Raw genomic sequence first — 20,085 nt, 5'->3', positions numbered from 1 at the left:
AAGAAAAGGTAAATGATATGATAAGATAAACAAAAGTTAAACTGCTCAGATGGGTAAGCAAACGACGCCTTACTTGCTACCAAATTACTCCAAACTTACTAGTTTGTCAGTGGTAAGCCGTAGTTTGAACGTCTGTCTACCATATTGGGGCAGAGCATCTTAATCATTTACGAAACAAACAGCAACCATCTATTAAAAAGGAAATGTACGTTGTGCTACAAAATACATTTCATCAATGGCATCCTTCTAGAGGCAAAAGACGCATGTTTACGTTTCCAGTTAATTAGTGAAATCATCTCAAAACCCAACCTCGCATTGCCTCAACCACAGGGAAGCAATACACGCCATTAGAGAGTGAAAATGTTTGTGTGGTTGCGCTTCACTTCCAACGTTCCGGGCCACAACCGGTCGCAAAAGGAAACCGCCATAGAGCTTACCAAACTGTCATTCCACATTTGCCGTCCCGTTTGCTACATTCCTAGTAGCGGGTGCTGGGTGTGCGGCGCGGACACAAAACTCGCCCAATAAATCATTTGCAATCGATGTCCGATGATTAGTGCCCGTGAAGCGTGAAAAGGAAGTCAACTGCCATTCGAAATTGGCCATAAATCAATCGTGCGGCAGGGTCGAACGCGAGGGGTTGGAATTGGTTGGAAACGCGCGTGTTGCTGAGTGGTGGAACTTATTTTTCCACAAGCTTCTACACACACCCGCATCATCACGTGGCTGGTTCGAGGGCCATATGTGCAGGGCCACATAAACTCGCGGCTCGAAGATCGGTTTAGCGTGGCATGTTGGTGTGTTGGTATATTTCCGAGAAAACGCCATGCGCTCCTATTGAGTATGAAGGTTAGGGAGGCAGGGTTGAAACCGTTGGGTGTACAGTGGTAAATTTAATTTCCCTTCACTTCCACATCACGTGGCCGAGGTTTCACTTTCATATCACTCTCGGTGGGATGGGCAAAATAAGCAGCATGCAGGAACATGAGCTAGGGGAGAAGAAAAAAATATAACACAAGCAAAATAGCGAATACATAAAACCCCTTCGGTGAAATATTTCCCATGAATTTAATTTTGAAGCCATGCGGATAATTCGTATCATATGAAGCCGGGGTAGGTTTTGCCGGCGAAGCGCACCTCCACCCATACGCGCTGCTTCGGCATTCGCCGGCCTCGCCCAACCAGTGGAAGGCCGTTCGCTTGGGCAGGGTTTTGCGAGGGTCCATCACGCACCGCGTCAATCCATAGCACCGCGAGGCTTAACGTATGCGCACATGCAGGCAGCGCAATTCCCCGGTGGAATTCCACCGATGGATTTTGTCCAAAACCGTAGTGTAAGCGAGGGATTTTCCCGGGGAGAAGAGAGAGAGAGAGAGAGAGAGAGAGAGTTATTTTGTTATTTATTTTGCCCCCCTCTGGACTCTCCGGACTTCTGCACTCTAATACGTAATACGTGTTGTCTTACCCTCCGATGGTTGGGAGGAGGATGTTGAAATGCGAGCGCACATACAACAACAGCAGCAAAGAAAAAAAACGATACGAATCAACATTCTATCTCACATGCGAAAAGTTCCTCTTCAGTTGTGGAGAAGTGACAACACACACACGCACACACGCACACCGCTCACTAACAAAACTAAGCTTACCCTTTTTGGTAATGCTAGAGGCGCGGGTGGGCCCGTCACGTCAGGCACGTCGACCCGTCGAGACAGAGTCGCCTGTCTGGAGTGGCATGGGCGGTTTTGTATTTTCTCTCTATTCATCTCTCTGTCCCTCTCTTTTGCTCTCTATTGAGTGGAATAATTTAAATTTCTGTGCCCCTGCCGGTTCTCAACCGCGCTTCATCAAAGCTTCCCCCCCCCCCGTTGGTGGGTTTTTTGTTTACCTAAACGAGCTACAGCGCCATTTCGTGTGTGAGTGTGCGTACATTCCAAAGAGTGTTTTGTCTTTTTTCCCTTATTTTGGAGAAGTTTTTTTCCTCACAGATTCTCGCAAACAGAAGCACGTTTCTCATTTAGAAAAAAATACGCACACAAGGTTTTTTTTGTGTGTTGTGGCGAGACTTTCCTCCTCCTAAAACAGCACACCGGAACGAAGCTCACCCACCACGATGAAGCCATCTCTCCGATGACTTCTTCTGCTTCTGGGATGCCCCAGGACAATCAGGCAGTTAAATCAATTCCGAAGCTCGGTACGATGGTCGTGTTTTGATGTGAAAATTTGGTTGTACTATCTGTAGAAAGAAACAGTGCTAACGGCAGAGAGAAAAAACTGAAATTGTTGAAAGAATTGGTAGTTTCTGACAGCAGGATTTGTCGTTAACTTTGCTTTAAAGATTGTTTTTCTTGCTATTTTCATTTGTTGGGTTTGAAAATATCTAAAAAAAGGGCAGAATGACAGCAAAAACATGCTTCAGTATAAGACACCCATGAGTTGTTTTCAAGTATTTACTAAGGAATTCTTTTTTGAGGTACTTTTCGAGTAGTTTCGTTTCAAGCAAACGTCGAAATGAGTACTTTTCGAGTAATTTTGTTTCGAGCTCAAAGGGAAGATAATTTTTTTGAATTTTGTATTTATCTTCTGTGTATATTCTGTGATAAATAATAAATTTTTTGTCATTCCGAGATGAATATTCTCCTATACTTTTAGTAGCATATGCAATTTGACTATCCGAAATCTCTGGTATGAATTCTTGCTGGACAATTGACCATACATTTTTAAAGAACTGATCGAAAGAAGCCATATTTAAGATACTTGGGGCCTATGATGCTCCATAACAACAAGTAGATTTAAATTCCCTGTGTAATTAATAATAATCAACGAGCTTAATCTACATTTGTTCCATATTCTCGAATTCACACTATGTCAAAATATCAAGGTGTTTCTCGCTAGAAAGACAGCCACAGCAAAGAATCTAATGCAAAAACCAAATAATTTACTTCACTTTCACATGTAGCTTGTCACACGCAGAACAAGTTCATATTTTGTCATCAAAATCATCCACAAAAAAAACACTTGAAAAATGGTTTCGTCTCACCGCAAACCACCGAACGCCGGTAAGGACGGTGTTGTCCGCCCTGCTAATGCACTTCCGATGTATATCCTGGGTTTCGGTGTGCAAATATTTTCCCAGTTTTCTACGCTTAAAAAGCATCGTCAACAAGCGTTCTTAACATAACCTTGCACCATCTCCGGCAAACGATATTCTGCACCACATCCCTCCCGCTCCCCAGCAGCCTACATTTGGGGCCAAAAAAAAAAAGTCTGAAGCTGACATTAGAAGGCCAAAACCGGCGGCAAGATTGAAAACCACAAATGGGAATAGCTCCAGCATGTTCTGTGTCCCCGTATCATGTTGCAGATGATATACGATACAGCACGACATGATGCCCACAGACACACTCACACACTCCGAGTTGTCGGGTGAGCGCATCGGGGTCGTATGCATTCGCCCACGTACGGCGGTCACGAGCCACGGCGAATGCCATCAGCTTCCAGCGCTATCTATCTTTTCGCGCCAGGCCAGGGCCAACCTGATCCGCTACCCAGCAGCGCGTCATCCTGATGATGATATGGAGAAGTTTCACAGCCGGGTGCAGCAGGGCAGGATGAGTTGCATAAATCCATCACAAAAACAGATTAACTTATGACGGTGTCCGTCTTCTGCCGGGGATGCGTGGGAGAATCACGGTGCTTTCCGTTGGCAGGCAACGCTGCACAAACACCATCTATCTACGCCGCACAGATCCGTGAAGGATAAAAATGGGCCTTGCCGCAGTCTTGGCGGCAGTTGAGTGACCAGTGTTGCCGTGAGTCCGCAAGAGCGGCAAGATCACACACTGGTTTTTCGTCAGCACATGCCAGTGGTGCGATGGGACGAGGTGGAGATATTATTTCAAAAATCTACCACCCGAAAATCTCGTCACATTGTAGCCCGGATGTGGTAGGCTTGTGCGGTTGGAGCCTCCCCAAACGGTGGATGATGGCATCTAAGGTTAACCTGCTATGTTTGCAGGGCGAATTGGCACGGGTAGGTAGTGCAAAGTGTCGAGGGAAATCGAAAGGAATGAACATTGCATTAAATATTGTTTTTTTCCTTTCTATTTTGTCTTGAATTATTGCAAGTTGCAATTTTGAAGGATCTGTCATACGAACTTTGCTAAAATGAATAAATATTTTTAATGAAATTGTGAATTATTTTTTATGTCTTTTTCAACGAAAATTGATTTCTTCGTTATCTTAAAAAATCACTTATCTTGTATTTTTTTATGTTGTTCACGTATTATATTAACTAATTCAACAATATTCCGTTAAATTATCTTTCCTTAATATTTTTCGTGGTATTTTAATTTCATTTTGCTTGCTACTGGTTGGCTCTTTCTGGCCCAATCTGCAACCAAGTAGCATTTGCTTGAATATTTAAAGCCTTCCAAATCCATTCCTCCCCAAACACCCCCAGACTAATCGTGTCGATGACCCAAATTCACTTCCCACTCAACCACTCCGCACACCTCGACCACGTAAAGACTCAGCAGGAGTAGGGCTAATATTGGGCAAAACAGTTTCTTGCCCAAAGCTTAAGACCATAATCGAGCGGACCGTTAAGATAGCGCGTAGCATTTGGTTTTGTTTGTCCCGTTCATGGCGTCCTTCTTGTAAGCCTAAAAGTCAGCTAAAATATACAACCAGCCTGAATGGTTAAAGCTCTACGAAGTTCTCCAAGAAGCAAAAAATGGAGCTGGGAACACGATTAAACATTTACAGGTGGCCGTTAAGGCAGACGGTCCTTTGCTGCTGCTGCTGCCACGGCCATCTTAAACCAGGGGCCAGAGTTTGTGTGTGTTTGTTCTGGCGAATGTCATCAAAAATTCAACAATCACTAATTAGCTTTGTTGCGAAAAGAGGCAAACGTGTAATGGGGATGAAAACTCATGGCCAGCCGTGAACGTGAGCGTTCACAGCTGGGACGGTGCGATTGTGCCTCCGAATGGTGCCGGTGATGAAATTGTTCGTGATTCGGCCACATCAACCCATTTAACAAGCAGGCTAGTTGATGGTTTCGTGTTTCTTGGTGGGCCAGATTGATTTTCGGTGTTAAAACTAACACCTTCAAAATTGACAGAGAGAGTGAGAGAGAGAGAGAGAGAGAGAGAGAGAGAGAGAGAGAAAGAGAGAGAGAGAGGGGGGGGGGGAGAGAGAGAGAACTTTCTTTAAGACCACAAAACGAAAAAATATTGTTTGTTTGTTGTCCTTTAATGTCATAGAGCCAAGCTATTGCGCATTCAACTATAATTAAGTCAATTGGAAAAACTCAAAGCGTCTGTATCTCGTATATGCTGTTAGGATATCATTTAGAGAAACTAGAATCTCAGTACATAATTAATATTTATTTTTGAATAATTCTCATTAATTTCATGTTATAAATACTTCTGAAGTACTTTTTACTGAATAATACAATTTGTAAAACTACCGTGCTTAGCCAAGCTTTTCAACAAAACACCATGCGTCTCCATGCAAAAAATGAAAACCACTGGGCGCCTCCACGTAGCACGTGAGGGACTCCTTTTTTATCTTTAGTTTCTATGTTAGTTCTTCATTATTTACCAAGCCACACTAATTGCTATTTTGCCTAGTCTCATCTCCCTCTCTTTCTTCCTCGCTCTCCAAACGGCTCTCGATTGTGCCAAAAAAGTTCAGATTCAACTCCAACTCATCCACTGCACCGACACCCCAAGGGAGGCTGTCGACAGCGGAATGAAACTTCTATTAGTGGCCGTACCAGCAAACGTACATTGTTCGCAGCGACTGTATAGCAGCTGATAATGACTACCGTGGCGAGTGAACAACACAATATGGCCGCGGCGGGGTAATGCATTGCGGTTGCAAATTTTCCATTTTCCATTAAACGAAACCTTCCTACCGTTCTTTTACAGAGGAGCTAGAAGAAAGAGGAAAAAAACAAACACACAATGAAAGCACCCCAAGTAGCCGTACAATGCCACGCCGCGAGTGTAAAGAAAATATATTGCACACAAATTTAAACAGGGTGCAAAGCAAATGAGACATTGACCGAAACTTTTGCCAGAATGCAAAGGAAACGGAAAGCCACGAGCGCCACCAGCCCAGTAATGAATTGCACAATGATGATGAACACTGATGGTGGTGCGATGTGTTGGGCACCGATTGTGGCAAACCATTCGCCGCCCATCCCCTGCAGCCGAATGACGCTAAAGTTGCTTGCCTTTTGCGATGGGAAAAGTGAAATCATAAAACACGGGGAGAACGATTCCATTTCGCGCCCCACAAGGTGGCGAAAGTGAAGCACCGTTTGGTGTTCGGTGGACCGTAAGGCTTGGCTTTACGACCAATACAAGCGCTCGGCTTTCCTCCAAAAGCAAGGCTCACACCTGCTACCCCAAGGATGTGGGTTGGGCTGTGGGAGATTCAAGGGGCTCTGTGCAAAATATAAATTGGAAATGATGCGTGACAGCAGCGAACGGGAAACAGCTTTCGGTGTTGAAACATCTACCATTTCGCACTGCTCTTGGCTCGTGCGGACTTTCTTACTTTTGGCGCTGTTTGTTCGCTTTTGGTCGATGCTCACTCGAGCGAGAACGCGGTATGACTGTGGGCGGGACGGTCCGAAATGGAGGATGGTTTGAATTCTTCGCCAACACCATCAAGCAGTACGTGACGGCATCCACTTGACGGGATTGTGATAACGGAATAAAAAAGTCAATCAATTCTGAAACGATGGTGCTACGAGTCGTTGATAGAAAGAGATAGGAGGAAAGAGAGAGAGAGAAAGAGAGAAAGAGAGAGAGAGAGAGAGATACCGAAAGCGAGGAAAGCGAGAACATCTGAAATCGGAAACAGAAGCGCATAAAGTCAATGATGGGCTTTACCAATCGCTTCAGCCTTCAGCTTGTTTTTTATGATGTTGCAGGGGTCAGACTGCTTCGATTGAATTTTGAAGCAAAACCACCCGACCACAGGCACGTTGACGCCGCCGATCATCTGACATCCAACAGCATCAGCAGCAGCAGCATTCGAGCACGATGTACGAGCAACGCTCTTGCCCTTTGCTTTTATTCAAACACGATTCTTCCGAACGGATGAAGCTTTTTTGGTTTGCGAGTTTTGTGAGTGCCGTATGTTAGCGGGTGAAGTGAAATATAGGCCTAACGTTGAATTGAGTCATTTTCCAACGGCCAACGGTGCAGGAATAGTTCTTGGAATCGGTTCGTGCATGATTGATTCTACGACACCTCTGTATGGTGGACATAAAAAATATTGACGGCTCAATCTGCTCGCCAAACACGACGCCAAGCTCAAGGATGCTTCACTTTATGACTGCTACACACGCGCACATTTACAGAGAAGCTGTTTGGATTGCTTTTCATCGAAAGTAGTCAAACCTTTGCTGGAGAAAGTCCCCAATTTAAGGCACGGCGCACGCAGACAGGGTATGGATTGAAAGATAAGGGCCTGGAAGACGCCCTCCGGTTGTCACAGGCACACTCGCTTGATCTTGCCCTACTGCTTAGCCTCGTGCACTTTTCTTTTCCGAAGACCACTCAGCCAGAGTCAAGCGGGTTTTCTGGGAGATTTAGGACAAAACTGTTATTCGAAACAGTCGTATTTGCGTAATAATAGAGTTTCATTCGGAGAAAACAATTTCCCTTTCGCCGCATGCCGGCCGAAAGCAAGAACCCTTTTCTGCAGCGCACAGACACACACACACACATTACACCACGAGAGCGGGATGAAGGTTGGCCTGCAACCTGCCAGGTAGGGTCCCCTCCCACCCCCTCCAAAACCAGATGACAGCAGCTGCTGACGAAGGTTTTGTTTTCAAGGAAAATTTTCTACACCTTTATCAGACGGTGCCGACTGTACCATGGGGTTCCGAAAGGTATTTGCCTGCCCTCACTATCACTGTGTGTATGTCGGTGTGTGGGTGTATGTGTGTGTATGTAATCGAGAAGTGTTGGTGTGGAAAAAGTGTGCTGTACCCTTTTGCCGGGTGAACAGTTGGCAAAATGGAGAGAAAAAGGGGCTTTTATGGGTCATTTTGTGCGTACGTGCTTATAGATTTAAATGTGTTACTCAATGTGATCCGTAGGTTGTCATATGCAATCAAGGTTCGTGCGTTTGTAAGTATAAAGAATCATTTATGTTGAAAAAAAAAACATCAGAAGACTATTTTTAATTGAAAATGATAGTTCATTATTTCAAACAATGGACTCAGCTATGACGGTATTACTTATTTAAACAACGTTGTTCTTGTTATAACACAACCATATAATGGTACATATTTCTTGCTGTCTGCGACTTATAGTCATGGCAAGATAATAAGTATTTCCGTACCAAGAGCTCGACCCGTATGGTTACCAAACCAATTATTGGTATGTTGTAAGATCGTGTGACTTGTTACATCGTCTTCGGAACTAACAGGGCTTTCATTATTTGACGATCAAAGAGTAGTTTCATTTCTTCAATCATCATTTCTATCATCCTCATATATAGCATAATAATTATAAAAGACATTAGATAATGTGTATCCCTGTTTGCTCATAGATATGTATTCCTTCTTTACTAAGAATTCACAACAACAGAATTCATACAAAAGCAGCCATAGCAGATCGTGGAATCGATAGTCTTGTTAAGGTATGTAAACTAGAATGATTACAAACCATGTTTGATGGTTGATACTTCAACATGTTAGCTATTGTGTCATGTTTTTCAAAGTCATTCATATAACGATGCTCTGTATTTGAAACACCCTGCACACTTCTTTGTGTCCCTCCCAAGCGACAAAATCAACATGTTTTCTCGCTCTCTCAGGTTTACTGATCTATTGGGTAAATTGAGAGAGCATGTTGATGTTATTAGTTGGGAATTGTAGCTCCATGTCATACCTAAACTCACAAACTGTCTGCATAAACACCGTCATTCTTATCTTTCGTATAAAACACAACGTGGATTTTCTTTTAAAAAAACCGTGATTTTAATTTAAACTATTTACGAGTCCGACCAAATCGCAATAAAAAAAATCAGCCATAAAATCTTGACTTAAATATCATAAAATCAATTTATTTGTATCGTGACGTTCATAAACTGACATCAACATGTTATAAGGGATTGTTTGGTTTTGGCGCTTCAACACGGTCAATGGCCGGTTTTAACATTTTCACTTATTTCCAGTATTCCTTGGACATTATTTTGAAAAACTTCACTTTGTTTTATCCAAAAATAAATTTTATTCTGCCTTTTTGTCCAAACAAACGCAAGTGATTGTTTAAAAAATATGCCACCGTTATAATTCCGGGGGAATATTTCGAACTCTGCACTTTCGTTTCCATCTCATAGCTACTCCGCATGACCACTAGGTCTTCGTGGTAAAATGAAGGATGAAAGGGCAGATATCTTACCATTCTTGAATAAAAAAGATGAATTATGACAAAAATGTATTATTTAATTATGAAATGTAAATAAGAAACAACGTAAAAGTAAAAACCTAACATGATTGTTGGATAGAATTGCTTTCATTCCAGAATTCAACATTTAATCTCAATACAAAAAGCCCATAAAAAGGGGAACTATTCTGTCCTCCAAGTAAGGTCCAGCGTGGATTTCTACCCCTTTCCCCTACTTACGACAGGAACTCGAAAGCTCTCCTCTCTGTCTGAACCCGTAACCCCGAAAAACCGCTTACGAGATGAATAAAACAAAAGTCTCTCCCATAAGCAATCAGCGTAATGGATGTTAAACGTTGTACGCACGTGTCCTACCCACTGCCCACGGGCCCACTGCCACAGACAAAGTTGCCATCCCGCCATTCCCGTCCGGGCAATGTTTTACCCAAATAGTTCATGCAAGTAATTTAATATTCCAACCAGCTTTAATCGACAACGGAGTTGTTGTTTTGTTGTTATTTAAATCGTCTCTCCCTTCAATACTGTACTGTTGCTGCTGTCCTTGTTTTTTGCTTAAAATCTCTTGCCTATCGCTTGTTTGCCTGACCGCAAGCGTATAAAACATTTTTCCTAAAACGAAGCACGTATTGGCAGCAACTGCAACGCCACACCCCGAAAAGCCCGCTGCTTGATGTTCGTGCACATGTAATGGTTTTGGAACATGTTGGCAAAGCGGAGGTGTTCGGCACGCTCTGCCACTTTCCTACTCCGCTCTGATCGAACATTTGCTCCAGCATGGGGCTGGGTTTTGGGTGTGTGTAAAGTTTTCCCAATTATAACGCCCGAAAGACACATACACTCACAAACATACAAACATAGATAGCTGGCACCAATGAGCTGGTATGGTGCCAGAAACCGCAAAAAGCTTCGTGAAATTTTGCCACCTTCTCATCCGCTTCGGTCGGTGTGCAAAATGCCCCATGTAGCACGATGGGGAATAAAATAAAATGCGAGACCCACACACACACACACACACTTACATCGACAACTCGACTGGAGGGGTGCTTGGAACAAGGGGAAAAAGTTTAACACCAGCCCGCGGTCAGTCCACGCGCGGGCCATCATTGGTTCGCGCAAACGGATTCGGCAACATTGGCTTGCGGTTTTGCTTTGCAACTGTCAACAAGCCCAGCGGGTGGTGGACAGGTTGTGTTGCGCAGGGTAGTAAGTTGGCAGGGATTTTTTGTTCTGTTTGTTGGTTATTTGCTCGTCACAAACTCCAACACAGCGGTCCGCTGGAGTGTTTGATCCCGGGGATGCTAATTTTGCCAATCAACCTCAAGCCCAAGGAAGGGTAAAAAAAGAAGAAAAATAGCCACGGGGGGGGTGTAGAAAAAAGATTCAAAGTCTCGTCTTCTGTTTGAAACTTACCTTTTTTTACCAACCGGGGTCAAACGGGTCCAATATTGCAATAAGATACCACTGGCCACTGTTCTGGGGATCGCAGCTACTTTCGCATTATCACTTCTGCCGTTTGCTGTTTTACGTTTTTCTTCTCACTTTTCCCCTTCATACACTCCCAAAGCAAAGTTGTTTCACTGGCCAGGGGGCTTAACCCGTTCTGTCAATTGCCGCCCTCGCTACAGAACGTTCTGAAAACTGCTTTCAGAAAAAAAAGAAGAAGGAAAGAACGCGTAAGTAGGTGGTGGCGCGAAGAACCGGTCGGTTGAAAAATGATCCCTTCGGGAGGTTTATCCTTTTCAACGTGCGAGGTAATGCTGATTTTTATGATCCTTTCGTCGCCTGCCTGCCTGTTCACCCGCCAATCACACTGCCTTTCAATATATATATATAAGCACACAAACAAGCACACAAACACAAACAAGCACACAAACGCACAGCTACTTGGAAGCCGTTTTTTTTTACTTTTGGTTATTTTATGCTGTCACAAACACGCGCACCGTGCTACGTTTGACACATTGAGACGTATTCTAGGAAAAAAAAGGTTGTGGGCGGGATGCGGAGAGTGGTGGCTCTAAAACTGCTTTTTAATCCATTTCCCAACGTTGGCGTTCGCGTGATCGCGCCCTGATGATGGCGTTTGCAGGTGTGATGGAGGCGATACTAACGATGGTTCCTTTAATCCTTCGTTATTGAGCGATAAATCCTTTCGCTCGTCACAACCCGCTCAACGAACACACAGCCAGGCACAGACACAATACGCACTCATACACATAATAGATAGATGCGTTGGAGTATATTGAGGGAATGGGGTTTTTTTTGCACGCGTGAAACACTCTTGGTAAGAATAAGCACTACATTTCAGGAGGAGGAAGCTTAGCGCTGATCGGTTGGATTTTTTTGGTTTTTGTTGGTTTTTACTTTTTTTTATTTTTAGCAATAATATAAATAATAGCACATAAATCACAACAGTCTCTTTTTTACATCAAATGATGTAAAAAAAATACAACATAAATCATTAATGGTTTCCGGTGAAATTAATATTTATGTAATCTTTCTTCCCAGTCCATGGTTACATTTCCTCTTTGCTTCACGTTCTAAGGGCATGCTGTTAGTTTCCTGTTTGTGTTTGCCCTAGTTGTACGGAACTCCTTTCACACTATTCCACGACACACTCAACACATTCGACCTAAAACAACATCCATCCATCAACGACCCACCAGAGCCGGTGTTGCCGTGTAAGCAGGCGCAAACAGGCCCAGCCGGATGAGCCTGCTTGCCAATCGTTTGCAACCGTCGTCCTGCTTTCCCAGACGACACATTCGACACCAAGGTGCTTACTTGCTCCCCACCGGAAGCAAATTATTTCACGCACCGGGTGGCAGTCGGCTCTAGTCAGTTGTGGTGTATCGAGTGCGGTGCAAAAGCCGCCTGTCCGCCTGTGTTTATGATTATGGAAGCACGCGCACAGGGGGTTGGGATGGGTATCGAATGGCTCCCTGCTGGGATGTTGATGAATATGTGTGAAAAATAAACCTACGATGGAATGAGAGACAGTGACGCTAGTGGGAAGGATGGGATGGATTCGGGATGAAATCGAATTAGCATGTGAAAGTGATGGGTTCGCTGTCTAGCGCAAGCTGTCTGCTGGAACTGCTGTTCTGGAGCGCTTTCGATGGGACTTTTGTGTGTGAAGGATGTGGAGGTACTACCGCAGCTCTCCAGACTAGTCTACACGCATTAAGGGTTCTATTTTTGGGAGGGTTATTTTCTTCACAAACACCCCACATCAGGCCGGCTGAAATCCAGACGAAGGTGGGAAACTGCAGGAGTGATTTATTTGCAACACAGTTCCACATTATTGGCTCGTTTCATGTTCACCCAGGTGGAAAGGCAACCGTTGATGGAAATCTTGACACTTGCACACGATGGCAAAAGGATGTGTTTGATTATATTTTTTTGCTTCTTTTCACAAGCTTTCCCCTTCACTTCAGAGGGTCGATTTTCACCGAAATCGAGCGATACAACGCCCAGTCGATTGATTTTCTGGCGAAACGAACAAGAAGCAAGGGGCGCAAAAACCCACCCCGGAACGAAATGGATGCTAACAAACAACACTCATACACACGGCCACGCACACACACACACACACAAACACTAGCATCACGATTCAACGGTGGATGCCGTTTCCGGCAGGTTCCGGGCCTGTTTCACCGTGTTTTCCCACTGCGAGTCACGTTTTCACTTTCCAACTTTCCACTCGAATGCGTCTGCTTCCTTTCACGCACGGGAGCGCTCTTGCTCTGTCGCTCGCAGTTGCTTTTACTCGGCTGCAGCCACCGGCAGCCATCGAGGCGCCTTGATGCCTGTTTCCAGCACCACTACACTATACATACACACGTACGTACGGCACCCATATATCCGCCCACTCACACGCTTGCGGGAGCGGTGGAGCATACAGAAAGCGGTGAAATAGGGAAGCGCAAATAACACGAGAAAACACGCACACCACACGGGCCAGATGTCTCGACTCGATTTGGGGGCCAGAATTTCACTCAACCACTTGGGATGCTGCCCTGGAACCGGAAGCGAAACCTTCCCCGAGCCGCGGGTGGAGTGTTTAATCGCTTTTTCCCACAAACTCCAGGCTCGAAGCTGCTTGTTTGTGCCTTGCTGGTAAACAGCATCCTTCAGCACTGGGCTGCACGATGCGGCACGGCAAACAGCTCCACTCTCTACATTAATCGTGAAGCGAACGAGTCAAGCGCACACAGACACACACACACACACAAACACAACACAGGCGATTTGTATGAAGGGTAAACTCCTTCGTCTTTGCTTCACTCAGTGGTCACTGTTTCCGTTTCTTTCGGCAGGATCGTTATACTTTATTCTTTTCTAATTGCATCTTAAATTCCTTTTCCCAACTTTTCACAAACCCACACGCACACACACCTGAGAAAAAACAGCGCTTGCTGTTGTTGTTGTTGTTGCTGTTGCACTCCGTCGCCTCTTCACGAGATAGGTGGCCGCGCCGGAACCGGTCGCGGGTTTTACACGCGGCTAGTATACACCTACAAAAACCCGACCGTGTGGCGTCTTTCGCACCGAATGTGTCTGCCAGTACTGCTGGTGGACAAAACCGGGCTGACCGACGGCATTTGGCGATGCTGCACAGCGGGCCCGATCTCCCGAGCATCTCCCGAAGCGGGCACCATCGAGAGCCATCTCTTCGGGCGGTTTGCTGGTTGGTGAGAGCGTGATGAGTGTTTTGCTCTCGCAAGCGCTCTCCGTTTTTGTTTTTTTTTGTCCTGCACCGCGGGACCTGTTCGGTCGTACGGTGGCTGTTCGGCTGTTGTTCGGCGCGAGAGCGCATGCGTTTGTTGTGGGTAGGTGGCGCAGCGCCACTGTGAACGGTGGCGGGAAATACGAGAACTAACCTTCGCATAGACACACTCACAGAGAGAGAGAGATGCTGTCGGTAAGGTGAACGGGTTGTTTTTACTTCCGAGTTTTGATGATGGTGCTGATGGAGTGATGAAGCGATGGAGCGGGTCGGTGAAGAGGCGGCAGGGAAAGAGAGGATTAGAGCAAGGAAAAAGAGAGAGAAAGAGGGAGCGAGATAAATGCGATGAGAAAGCCTTTTTGACAGAGAGGATGTAAAGTTGAAGGGTGAGGTTATCCAGAATGGGAAAAAAGAACACACACAAACGCATCTCTTGGTTTTCGATGCTTTAATGTGGGCGAAAATACATTTGAGGGTATTTTGTACTTTAAAAAGTGATAATAAGATGGACAAGCTATACAATTGTTAATGATATTATTTGTTACCTTCAACAGGTGCAGATAAGGTATAGGCAATTTAATATAATAATTGTATAATGATTGATATTTCCCTAAAAAGCAAACCATATTTGCTATTCAGATAAGGACACTATTTGAAGTGGATATCTGACATAGTTAAATGAATGCTTATTTTGTTACAATTTGTTGGAAATCTTTCATAAGCTTTGCTGAACAAAGTAAAGTATTATTTCCAAAGCCATTTTTGAGAGATTTCTTATCATACTTGAAAAGGAATGATTGGGTTTCTCTTAAACTGTCTGCAACAAAAAAAAACAAAAAATCAAAACAAATCGTTAAACATTTAACAAAAATCTGACAAAAAAGTCAGCAGATTTTTTTACTTTCTTTGTGCTCAGTACATGACCCACAGTACAATGGCCCGGTATTCGCAAAAAAAACGACTGTGACATCAAAAGTTACGAAATAATGTTTGCTTCAACAAATTAAACGTTAATAGCAGCAATGCCATCTATCAGATGTACAATAAACCAATAAAATAGGTTTAATTTTTATAACAACCGAGTTTTAATAAAAAAGAATATCACTATCTAAGCTTAAAATTATCAAAAGGGCTGGCATTTGCCTTACAGTAGTCTCATAAAGCCACTTGAACGCATTTGCACAGACAAGATGACACAAGAACAAAAAAAAAAAACTGCGCCAGAAATGACAAATCTCTCCCACTCTTTATGCTTCAAAATCCATTTCATGCATTCCCGTAATCACCTCACATTTCAACCACCCTCCTCCTCGCTCTTCACACGATCCCCTCTCTTACGCAGCCTCCGTCAGGGTTGCTTTCGCCCCAAAGAGAGCGAGACTACACTTCACGGCTGGATGGCAAGCAACCGGATAATAACAACGGTTTAACCGACCATCAGATCACAACTACCGTATCCTTTTACGCTGTGCTACTGTGCAGCAGCGAGGGGGGGGATAGTGTGAGAGCTTCCGGAGGGGGTAAATGTTTGGGAAAAGAAGAGTTTAAAAATGTTTAAGCCAAGAATGCCTGCCTGCTGCCTTCTCGGGTGTGAGTGTGTGGAAATGAATATGGGACAGGCAAGAGAGAGAGAGAGAAAGATTGAAGCAAAGCAAATCAAGAAAGAAAGAAAGAGAGAGAGCGAAGGGCAAGTAAAAGTCGGCAAAGAATGGTAAATGAGTCGTACCGTGATCGTTACACAATGGATGGACTTTGACTTATGCTTTTTACGAGCTTTTTCCCTCCCTCGCTCCCTTGCCAGTGGGTGGTTTTTCAGCTGCTGATTCTATTCATTCAATTCTAGACATTGGACAGTGAATACTGAGAAGTGTGTGTGTGAGGGAGCGTTCAAGCAAAGTGGGATGACTATTTTTCATCCCCGTAGCCCCGTATCGTCTGCTCCACAAACCAGTTGGTCAGTTTGGTCACCACCATACCATCACCATGTTCCTCAACGATGTGAAAAATAAAAAGAGTAAAGGCAAAAACGCAACGGGAAAAGCTCTCGAAACGAGGGATACAAATTTTTCAACCCACCACTGTGAAGGGACGAGAACAATAAAAGGAAACCTTAAAGCGAACAATGGTGAACAGGTTCGAGGTCGGGGAGGATCCCTGCCGCAGCGTAAAATGGTCAACCACCGGGAACGGGGCGGTTGAATTGAAACAGTAACTAATAGATGCATTGCGGGCCAGAGTTGACCCCCTGGGCTGGGAAGGGTAGTGAAGCGTTAGCATTAAAAAAATGATTCCCAGATTCAAAAGCCAAAAGATACGCTCTGGAGTAAAACCTTACGACTAGAAGATCTTTTTGTTTTGTGAATGTCTGTTCTTTGAAGCTGAAAAAAGGGAAGAGGTAAGCTGTACGCCTCGAAATGACGTTTCGAGTGAGTGAAATCGGCATGACGCATTACGCCATGGGTAGAACAGGGGTACGAACAGGAAAATCTGAATTACACGGCAAAAAAGCAGAAATTTTATCTTCACAAGTGCAGCAGCAAACGTCCGGTGGACCATCCGACCAGACCGATCGTGCCAGTGCTCGCCGGCTCGAGCTTTAGCGCGGGTGATGAACGGCCAAAGTTATTACCACCATAAACATTGATCGGACATCGTAAAGTTGTGCATGTTTCGAGGGGCTGTTAAAGCATCAAGTGTAATGTTTTTATGGCATAATGTGACAGCAGAAAAGTGCACTGGCGCAGAAACACATACACTTACACACCTAGACGCTTCTGCAACTCTTTCAACAATACATCTGCGGCCGAGGGGCGCCGGGGAGCAGCTTTTAAGATAAATTTTGCAAAAGCTTTCGGATTTATGACGATCATTGCCCGCAATGATAAGCTGCTCTGGGTGGGGAGAGGTAAAAAGAAAATCGTTTTTCCACATGAATTTCTTAAAGCTTGCTAAGTAGATACCGTCGGGACACCGCCCGTCAAGAGCGTTTCGTAGTCCGGCACGCTTTACCTTCCCCTTTCATTTTATCCTCATCGACGTTGCATCTTGATAGGGTGCAGAGAAGAGAACAAAAAATCGTACGTGTTTGTGCCACTTTTCTGCATCCCGCTGTTGGAACAATAACTGTTACACCGGTACACCCCAGATACGCCCTTCGAGTTCTTCTCGTTCGCTCGTCACTCGAGCGCTCTCAACACCTTGGGGATAAATTTTCGGCAGGATAAATATCTTTCCCTGCGCCGTGTGTACGAGCCATGCGAGAGAAACCAATTTCAACGTACATCATTTGACAGATATCCAATTACGATGCCCATTGAAGCATCAAATAGAGTCGTCTTCGTCGATAGGAAAGACTGGATCGAAAATAAATGCGCACCAGCCGCATCGCGGCGGAGAGGGCGGCAGTAGCAGCAGCAACAGAACAGTAACAGAACGCTAGTGTAAAAAGCTACTGCTGTGCGCATCCCAGGAGCAGAGCATCCCCCTCCGGCGCACCCCTGCTGGCTGTTGTCTGACAGCAAATGTCACCAGACAGTTTTTACCATTCGCTTGCCCCGTTCCAAAATAAACTGGAATTTCTTCATGTAGCTAAGTAATCGGAAAACCGAAACAGGTAGGATCGGAGAGCAGATAGGATAAGGAGGCACATTGGCTGGGGTGTACCGGTTTATGAGTGTCAAATTACAACCTCGCAAAGCAGTAGCAGCCAGTCATTGGGAGGAAGAGAGAGAATGATGAAAATATGTGTGATGTTATTCAATAGATTCGAGGAAAGATTTATCATCACTCTTCCTGGAACGGGCAAGCAACGCTTCTGCTGTGGAAGCCAACATTGATGGCACCGGCTAATACACTTGTTGTGAACATGTATGTGTGTATGTACATGTGTGTGTATTCTATGCCGGCTAATGAACGCCCCTGGCAGCATCAGCATCAGCCAACCAGAATGGATAAAATATATGTAAACAAACCGGTTCTTAGCAATATGCGAGATGTACGGGTTCAGTTTCGTCAGAAGCGTCTTCGCAACCAGCCTCAATAGTGCTTCATCATTGCTGCTCCCGGCATGCTCCCGGGCGTACGTCTAATAGACCCACATAATCTTGACGATACTATTTTCAACACTTCCAAGCTTACCAGGCCACCGCACGCCGAAGCCGAACAGGCTCCAGCGCATGGTGGCTTACGGTCTGGTGAGGACCGTAATGGAGAGGCATTACAAAATGCCACGTAAGGGGCATCAAAATCTTCTGCTGCACGGGGGAAGGTACGACGTGGGACAAAATATGCTTTATTGATATTGTGTATGCATTTCGGAGAAAGAAGAATCCACCGGGGCAAGGGCTAGGAGTTGAGCAGATTTGGAACGAACATGTTGTAAAATTGTATAATCCCATCTAATTGCTACTTGCAAATGACGGCACTTTTTGCGGCACTATTTACACTGGTGACTGTAATTGTAGGACCGATGTTATTGGTTTGCTGTGCATTATTAAATTTCAAGATAAAGTGTGAATATAAATTTGAGAATTAAGCTTAAATGACTTAATTACATAATAAAATGTAGATCCTTAAATCCACTTCAGTTCACATGCTCCAAGTTTTTCAGCTGAGAGCAGCTGAGCAATGCCCTCTGTTATTGAATCTAGTTGCAATTGATGATAGTCTACAATTTTGTCTAGATGTGTGATTCCAGATTTCTTAACTACGTATAGAATAAAATAGATTAATTTGGGACGCATTTTAAAGAATTGGATAAAGGAACTAAGCAATTTGAAGGAGCTTAGATTGCTTTGATTTTAGGTTTGTTTGAAAATAGATGAGCCGAACGATTCATTGGTTTAAGTTTCCTTTTAGTTTGCTTTTTGCGCAATTTACGTCATCAAATCGGACGAATTTGTTGCAAAAGTGTGTTTCTTTGCCTTAATATGCGCAATATGTTTTCTCAGATTGCATACATTTAGGCGAAAGTGTACTTCCACATAGAATTGCTTCTTGTATCGCACTTTTATTGCCGTTGCTGCCACAAACATCACTCTAGTTGCCCATGATGGTCTCATGCACGGGTGAAATGTGAACCATAAGCAAAGTTTGAGCAAGAACCGCATTGGAATAGCATTTAATGCGTATCAGTGAGTACGTCGATGAGTTCTTGAAAGTCTTACACGCGCGCACCAGTCTTCCAAAGCTTTCCCCCCCCCACACGCTCCTACTCGCCACGGAGTGGATGTTGCGGGACATGGAGAAAGAAACTTCACAACTCTTCGCCCCCAAGAGTGCTATCCATCCGTGCCATCGCTCATCAACCTCCACACTCCACAGTAGACTCTACGGGACGGGAAACGAATGCCGCGCGCGATCCACAATAATGACTAGCGGATTGGTGTGTCAGCGTACAACGCACCCGGTGTGTGTGTGTGTGTGAAGTTCGCTGGCTGCGTGGATAAGTACTGCCGCAGGCATACTGGCGGCGCTTACGATGACAACGAAGTGCCTAACGACCAGTCGTCACCAGGTTGAGATGGTACCGCCAACTCTTGCGCGTTGCTAATAAGCGATGCCGTGCTACGGGAATGGATGGTAAAGAAACAGCTAACTACTATCCCGGTTCGCCTGAACTACACCTCTCGCAACGCTCTTCACCTTCTCTTACCAACTGTACACTAAATGCAACCCCTGATATAATGATGATATATGTAGAAGAACCGTTTACTTAGTGGGTTGGTTTCGCATAGTTTCGGAAGATAAATTGTACACGCATAATTTACTTCGGACCCCTTTTTACCCAGCAATCCCGGGGCCCGGTCCGGGTTCCGGCGGGTATGAGTAATGGGAGTTGCTACTTGCTTACGTGCCCCCACCCCCATACGGCACCAACCAATGTGTGTGTGTGTGCTTTATGGATTGTGGTGTCGCTTG

The 20,085-nt window shown here is 44.7% G+C and overlaps 1 protein-coding gene across 2 annotated transcripts in view; it reads right to left on the bottom strand.

Annotated features, from left to right (window-relative positions):
- LOC121596787 overlaps positions 1 to 14,066 on the bottom strand; it is a 33,804-nt gene extending 19,738 nt beyond the window's left edge. The window contains exons 1-2 of one of the 2 annotated variants that reach the window (XM_041922014.1): positions 13,836 to 14,066; positions 10,851 to 11,078 (exon numbers count right to left, since the gene is read on the bottom strand). The gene's annotated coding sequence lies outside the window, so the exon portion shown is untranslated. The other variant, XM_041922015.1, reaches the window with a different exon arrangement.
- Positions 14,067 to 20,085: the final 6,019 nt, after the last annotated feature.

Source organism: Anopheles merus, chromosome 3R (genome assembly GCF_017562075.2).
Source record: "Anopheles merus strain MAF chromosome 3R, AmerM5.1, whole genome shotgun sequence".
Classification (NCBI taxonomy): domain Eukaryota; kingdom Metazoa; phylum Arthropoda; class Insecta; order Diptera; family Culicidae; genus Anopheles; species Anopheles merus.
The sequence above is the reverse complement of the archived record's forward strand: the minus strand, read 5'-3'. Positions and strand labels throughout refer to the sequence as shown.